The 7,644-nt window shown below is 40.2% G+C and overlaps 1 long non-coding RNA gene across 14 annotated transcripts; it reads right to left on the bottom strand.

Annotated features, from left to right (window-relative positions):
* Positions 1–216: 216 nt before the first annotated feature.
* LOC119295065 lies at positions 217–6,503 on the bottom strand. 14 transcript variants are annotated; one of them, XR_005143709.1, is made up of 7 exons: positions 6,091–6,503; positions 5,898–6,010; positions 5,428–5,502; positions 2,518–4,671; positions 2,316–2,448; positions 1,787–1,827; positions 217–588 (listed from the first exon to the last, which is right to left on the bottom strand). It is a non-coding gene; the product is annotated as an uncharacterized LOC119295065 (long non-coding RNA). The 14 variants fall into 14 exon arrangements; XR_005143706.1 differs by having other exon boundaries at positions 2,518–2,671; positions 4,596–4,671; positions 5,428–6,010; positions 6,091–6,502; XR_005143700.1 differs by having other exon boundaries at positions 2,518–2,671; positions 4,596–6,010.
* Positions 6,504–7,644: the final 1,141 nt, after the last annotated feature.

Below are 7,644 nucleotides of genomic sequence, written 5' to 3'. Positions count from 1 at the left end.
AAAATATCTTCGCCACATGGTTGTCTATCGGGCATATTTCTGAGAAAAAGTACTACAAGCAGTTCTGTAGTTGGAACTACCTGGAATTCTGAAGTACTAGATCGGGATCGCGCCTTGGCGCGAGGGTGCCGGTCCCAACGTTTTGATCAAACATGTAATGCTAAGTCAATAGTGACCCAAATTTAGCATATGCATTCATACATAATAACAATAAAGTGAAGAAGAAACATTCAACTATTATATAAGCAAGACATGGGCTCAGTATCAGCTTAAGATTATAAGGTAGAATTGGTTTCAGTGTGTTCATAAGACCACAAAAGATAGCCACCCGAATACCACAAGTGTGAATATAAGAGAGGGGGTAATAAGAGCATGAACATAGCAAAGGAGAGACAACCACAAAGCCACAACTACTAAGCATACTAATAAGTGGCTTCACTCAACTGCCTTGTCGATCAACATCATTTTTTTTCTTTTCAAAAAGGGGGTTTGCCCCTGCCTCTGCATCATAGGCGCCACTTCATACTAACAAGTGACTCCACTCAACTGCCTTGTTGATGATCTTCATAGGCACCACTTTACATGAACCTGTGCATGTCCCAACGATGTGGTCAAGAAGGTAATGATCAAATGATATGATGCGTTAGTAGGAAACCTGGTTTAGCATACGTATTTAACAGGACAATGATTTTTTCTAGTTTAAGAGAAAGAAGAAACATCGAATTGGTCCAGCGTGTAAGATTTCACTGTAGTGTTAATCATTTGGTACATCGGAAATTATAGTACTTGTTCGGAACTAATGAATGTATTAGTATCTATAGAATAATTGATCTGCAAGCTCATGACAAAGAAGATACATTTACTTTGTTCCAAAAGCAAGGCAGGACAATTAATCCACGTCCAGTTCAACCAAAAGAGTTTAGTTATACGACACTGAAAGCAAGCCAATGGCAATACCAAATAGAAAAAACTGGTTCACATCAAGTTAATAACAAAGCATAAGAATTCAAGATACCAAAAGCTACAATGTTAATCTTCATGTTCCAGAACCACGCATCGCCGGCAACATAATATAACTAAACATAAATACTTTACATACAGACCATTTCACTAGTTGTAGGAGATAAACAGAACATACTGGTATATGTCAGGACATTCAGTACCATGACTACATAGAAGATTCATGTACAAAACAAAACTGAAATTCTTCCAGCCCACATCAAACATTCAGTCATAAAATATATTCTTTATCAGGTTTTCAGTATCACAATGGGTTAAAAATCACATTGTCAATGTAAAGATACTATGTGCCTTTCTTTTGCTTCATATAAACTGAATATCTCTATGAATACTCACAGTTCATAAAAATCTCCAGCCTTCAAAGTGAAAGATTTCAGTTCGCATCCAAACCACTTCATTAATAATTCAATGCATCAATTTTCTCTTTACTTTGACACATTAACAAAATGATGACATGCATGAGCTGAAGTATTGAAACCTTTATAGCTAGGGGGCTAATTTGGCAACACACTGGACCGGAAGCTAGGTGTCAGGCTGGCCCGAGATCCCGTCCGGCTCTGTCACAATGGCGACCTGCAAGCCAAGATGATGGGAGGAGCTGCAGTCTAGGAAACGGCCTCTCTCTCTCTCTCTCTCTCTCTCTACTTGCGTCGCTGCTCTAAGCCAAGAAATAATTGAACCTAGCAAGATACAAAACATGAAAAATACCTGTTGCAGGATAAGGGAAGCTAATGATGCATGTGAGGCTGCAGATTGTCACACTCACCTACAATAAACTCCCTTCAAATCCTTTGAAGCATCCAATTTCTGCATAAACCAAAGAGGAAAATTGCCAAATTAGCTCACCCGCCCACCAAAACGATATAACATAATCTCTTTGTTGCTGAAATTTCAAGCAGAACAAAAAGAACTAAGCGAGGCTATTATTACTTTAAGAGATAACAACATTTTTCATTATTATTTGAACAGGGCATACCCTACTCTGGTAAAAACAGAACTTCAATATATTAAGATTCATTTACATGCGATGCTATTTGAGGAACAACTAAATAACTGATCATGATTCTGATCTATCATGACATCTTCATGACCACCTCTTTCCTATTTTGTTCTGTACAGTATTTTTATTCATCTTTAGTTAGTACTGGTCCTTGATTACTATAGGTGTATCACCCAAAAACACAGTCTTATTTATGGCCATCGGGACTTGGAAATTAGTAGAAAAAGTATAGAACTACATACAGACAAAATATAGATAACTCGTTGTGCTTTTCTTTTCAGAGAAAGAGACACACCTATTAGGTCCACCAACGCCGTTGATATCCAACCAAGCGACTTGGGCTCGTGACAACAACGGTCGTGGAGGAGAGAATGACAGCACCAATGAAAGGGTATGCTCCAACTTTGGATCGCAGCTCCACCATCAACCTAGATGAGCAGCAGAGCATCACAAACCGAATAACAGTAACAACAAGGCAACCAAGGAAAAAAGCTCACCGGTGGGCACCTCGCCGTCGGCCATCACGGAACCAGAGGGAGGCACGACAAACTCGTCGGAGACGTGCACCTCCTTCGCCCACCATCGTGCGGGGAGGACTGACCGCACAAATCATCACCGGGCTCTGGGAGGGCAGAGGAGCTTGCCATCGAGCTGGATCAAACCGTGACACTATCAATGAATTATTCTGCTTTCTTACATGCTGAATTCGGCCTTATATGGCAATCCAAGCCTTGCAGCAGATATAGATAAACCTTTAAATTTTTCAAGACTGAAATCTCATAAATCTCCTTTTATACAACATTGACCTAGCTCCCTAAGAAAGTACTACTCTCTGGTTCAATTTTCAAGTTCTGGCCGGGTGACTGTGACAGTACTGTATAGGTGAAGAACAAACTTGCCGTGATTTGAGGTGTGCAGTGCCACCTGATCAAAGTGCCCTCAACAGAAGCTCATGCTATCAAGACTTACACACATGGACTATAACCTAACCAATGCAGTATGCCAACTGAACAAACAATAAGAATATACGTAATCGAAAGTTTGCTGATGTAGGTCTGCAAGGACAATAGGATTCATGGCAGATCTGTAACTTATCTACTGGTAACTTTTCTCATGCAGTTTTAAAAAAAACGTGTGTACATGCACAACATAAATTTGCAAAGATGACTTAATTGGAAACAAAAAAGGGAGGTAGAATTTTTTACCTCGAGCAAAACCGATCAACAAAGAAACATTTTTTGCTGTAAAATGTAAACATGATCATCTCTCATCACATCGCTCTCTCTCTCTCATCATCTCTCATCACATCACTCTCTCTCTCTCTAACGACGACAAAAAGTTACACTTATGAACAAACAACAAATACTGAAGATGGCAAAAACAGGGAAAGATAGAACAAACAGAGAATGCATTTTATCATTTCCTAAGACAACCAATCTAAATGAAATATTAGCATATCTCTGGAATGAAATTTAGAACCAAGATGTCCAGATATAACAGAAGGTCAAACATAGCTAGGCCTTTATGAAATAATAACTACATGCAAATATCAAACAGACAATATATGATTACCCTCCTCTATATATTAAGAAGAAAGAGCAGATTGTATGTTTAAGTTGAAATTGAAATTGTATGCTCAATATTTATGATATTGGACACTCAATATGTGCCTAATCATATCTATTACAGGCCTTTGTCACAGAAACAGGGTAAGCAATCGAATAGAATAGGAAAAGGCAAGGTTTCGTGATGATACTACTCCATAAAGCAAGTTTCGATAGCCTAATTCCACTTTCGTAGCAGCGTGGATGGAAGAGCGCCCTCTCCCTCCTGGAATTTTAGGAAATGGCCACTGGAAATAAATCGACAGGGGTCGGGTATTGGTTATTGAACATTATTTTTACATGCGACTTTTCAGCAAAACAGAGATATCATCAACCGTTACTCCACTAAACAGATAGGGTTGTCACCTTTAGGACAGATTGTGGTTGCTTATTTAAGTGTGTGTCAACAAATTACAATTTCATATGTAGGAGTGGGTCAATTCAAGCCGGTAGCAAGCAGTCACATGGCCGATTTAAAAAACATACATATGTCTAACAGAATATGTATTGATCAACTATACTCAATCCACCAGTCCAGTCTATGGTATATTTACTGAGCGATGGGCCTGCCAAAATGCTCACAATCTATATAAATATATCATCCATCAGTGGAAGTAGTTGACAACAAACTATAAGCATTGATCCTAGAACTATACTTGGCCGGCACGATTAAAAGTTTGTCTATCACTGTAAAAACAGAAACACGTTTGTAGACCACCAAACAGATCTTTGAGATTTCTTGAGCATCCGCAAGCTCATAATTAGGCCATCCAGGAAGTTAAACAGACAAATGTACAATAATAATCTTGGAAAAACAAAAGTTCAAAATATCACAAAATATGCTACAAACATGTATATTCCACGGATAGATGGAGTGACCTGAAATTGCATGCAAGAGGTTGAGAAAAGAAGAAGAATACTTGTTAAAGAATTACTGGGATAGAGGCAGAGTCTGCGAGAAAAGTGATTACTTGGTCAGATTCAACCGAATCTCCAATTTTCCATAAAATATATTTTTGGACATGTATACGTGGAGAGGTGTCACCGCTGTGCAAAGGTATAAATACATCCATGAGAGCACCATGGACAGAGCTAAAAGAAAGCAATACAAAAAAGTTCTCATATCGATGGTTCAACCGTATGTAAATACCTAAGATTAGACACTTCGCCATGACTATTTTCATTTTAAAAATACGTAAAAGCATACACCTATCAACAAAGTGACTCATGGCTAGACCTGGAGATCAACCTTGTATATGCAGCACGTGTTTTAGAAAGCAACCTATTTACGGAACATATATAATTAAACTTTGTAAGCATGCATCTCTTACAACTAAAGTAGCCATGGTATAATAGGAATAAAATGTTGCAGAGCAATGTACCAACAATAAGGGGGAAATGCAAACTGATTCAAGGGTAAAAAGAACATGCAAGGATTTATTCATGTTGGTGGCTCATCCTGTAGAGACCAACAATTATCTTTGCTTCATAGCTTAATAGCAATATCAGTCAAGAGCATCCAAATTGTTGAAAAAACTGAAATAGTCAGCAACCCACTGGAAATTTAAAATCTGAGCCCTACAAACAAACAAATATATGTTTGTATCATGAAAAACTTCATATATGACAGTTTGTTATATTATGATATGACAAACAATGGGATTGTGGTTATTTCAAGAGCATCTCAAGGCACTTTTATAGAATAAGAAATCAACAATAGATATTATCTAATTAGTTCGTAGCTGAACCATCGAAAGTACCGTAGCAAATAAGGGAGATTTACTGCAAGAAAATCATTGTCACCTGGTTCATATTTTTGGAAGTTTATTTTCATCCTGACTGGAAAAACATTAGAACCCCTTCCATCACTGGAGAACACTGAGAAAGGAAACAATTTGGTAATTAGTAGATGAACATATACCAAAACATTGTTCAACACCGAGAATAGATAGTACATAAGAGAGAAATAGACAATCCCATACTCCCAAGAACCTAACAATGCAGTGCCCTAAACACAAGCAATATGTGAAGCATTGATAAGGAGCAAACTATTGTCTAATCTTGCTGCAATTACACTGATGTAGAGTGTTTTACTTGATGGGGACAAATCTGCAAATTGAAAACAGAGCCATCGGTGTGTGCTCCAATTAGACTATTAGAAACAAATAATCAATAACAACAGCAACATACAAAGCATACAACAGAGGTAGCAGCAACAGCCTAAAAAGCTATAGATAATCAAATCTACAGCACCAAGAGCACACAATGTCAACCTACAGCAGCAGCAACAACACATCTCTCACTATGGATGGAGGAATAGTAACATCAAGCAGTGTAGGGAGCAATTTGTAGGGAGTAGCAGCCATCTCAAACCGCCCCATGCACTCTGATAGAGAAGGAAGAAGAGGAGAGGGTAAGAGCTAGAGCAGATCAGATCAGAGAGGAGGAGGAGGGGGATGAACTCACCAGAAACAGAGGATACCCAGCCCGATGCGCCCCTGTAAGGCTGCACCCCATGGCCAGCGGGAAGCGGAGCCGCGCGTGGGGACGGAAAAGGAGACGGAGAGGAGCCGCCGGAGTCCACCGGGTCCGCGCCGGCGACGAAGGCGATGCCCAGCCCGAAACCCTAGCCATGGCCTCGTCCTACCCACCCTTGCCCATTTTTTGTGGCGAGCCAAGATACGAACAGCCAGGAGAGTAGACGCTCTAGGGTTCCCAAGGAGGAGAAGATGATGCGGCGGCGGCGGCGGCGGGCGAGCTCGGCGGTGAGAGTAGCAGTAGTGAGGCAGGCCGCAAGAGAGGAACAACGATGGGGAGTGGATGCTAGGGTTCTCACCCAATCGTCGCCCTCCTCACCGATTGGGGACGAAGCCACGAATCGACAGAAGCCACGAGGCAAGAGGCTATGCGAAATCCCAAAATTACCCTCGGTGGGCGATGAAAATCTCGACGGTGGCACGAGATCTTTTGCCTGTCGTGAGCACCGACGAGCCGCACGAGAATGCGTTCCAGCCACAGCAAATGACACGCAGTGCCTACCAACGAGAGACCCCACGCGTCGGCGAGAACTGGACGGAAATTGTGGAGTAAACGAAAGTGCGAGGGAAGAGTTACCATTCATTGCTACAGGAACCCAAGTTCGATCCGATGACGAAGGCTCTCCGATGGATCGATCCGACGGCGGGAAACAAATCAAGCAAACGAATCGGACGACCAGAATCCACTAAACTCTGAGGAGGCGCGGGAAGCACTGGATCCCTTATTTCTCGATTAGAAGCAGTTCCTCGTCAAAAACCGCTTGTAGTGGTTGGTATTGGAGAAACCACCTCCCATACTATGAGTATTAGTAAATGTTGGCTACAAGCGGAAAACAGAACCGTATGATACTGTACCAGTGATATATTTGTTGTTAAGAAACATCACAGACCTTTTTTTTTACTCCATCCGTTTCTAAATATTTGTTTTTCTAGAGATTTCAACAAGTGACTACATACGAAGCAAAATGAGTGATTCTACACTTTGAAATATGTCTACATACATCCGTATGTGGTAGTCCGTTTGAAATCTCTAAAAAGACAAATATTTAGGAAAGGATGGAGTATGTCTTAGCAACATAATCATGTACAAAACGGCGTCCAAACTGCACCTATAAAAATATTAGTGTCTAGAATGTGGTGTATTTTGCAATGCACGGGTAAAATGGATAAGTGATGTCTTTATAAGATTAAAATAAATATTAATATCATTGATACTGAAGATGATGCCCTCCCATTTTTGAGGGACCCTATGCTTGTTTTACTTTAAATATGTGTATTTTAGTACATCAAGAATTATTAAAAGTTTGCTCGAAAGTCTCAAACAAACTTGTGGAAAGTGTATATCCTAGTGAAAGAATTTGTGAAGAGACACTTAAACTAGTGACCTGCGCCCATATGTACATAATGCAATAATGCAACGGGAGGAGCGAAGTACAGGAGCAGATGTAAAATGTCCAGTATGTTTTTGTTCCAGGAAAATGTT

Source organism: Triticum dicoccoides, chromosome 4B (assembly GCF_002162155.2).
Source record: "Triticum dicoccoides isolate Atlit2015 ecotype Zavitan chromosome 4B, WEW_v2.0, whole genome shotgun sequence".
Classification (NCBI taxonomy): Eukaryota; Viridiplantae; Streptophyta; class Magnoliopsida; order Poales; family Poaceae; genus Triticum; species Triticum dicoccoides.
This window is presented reverse-complemented; position numbering and strand designations above follow the sequence as displayed.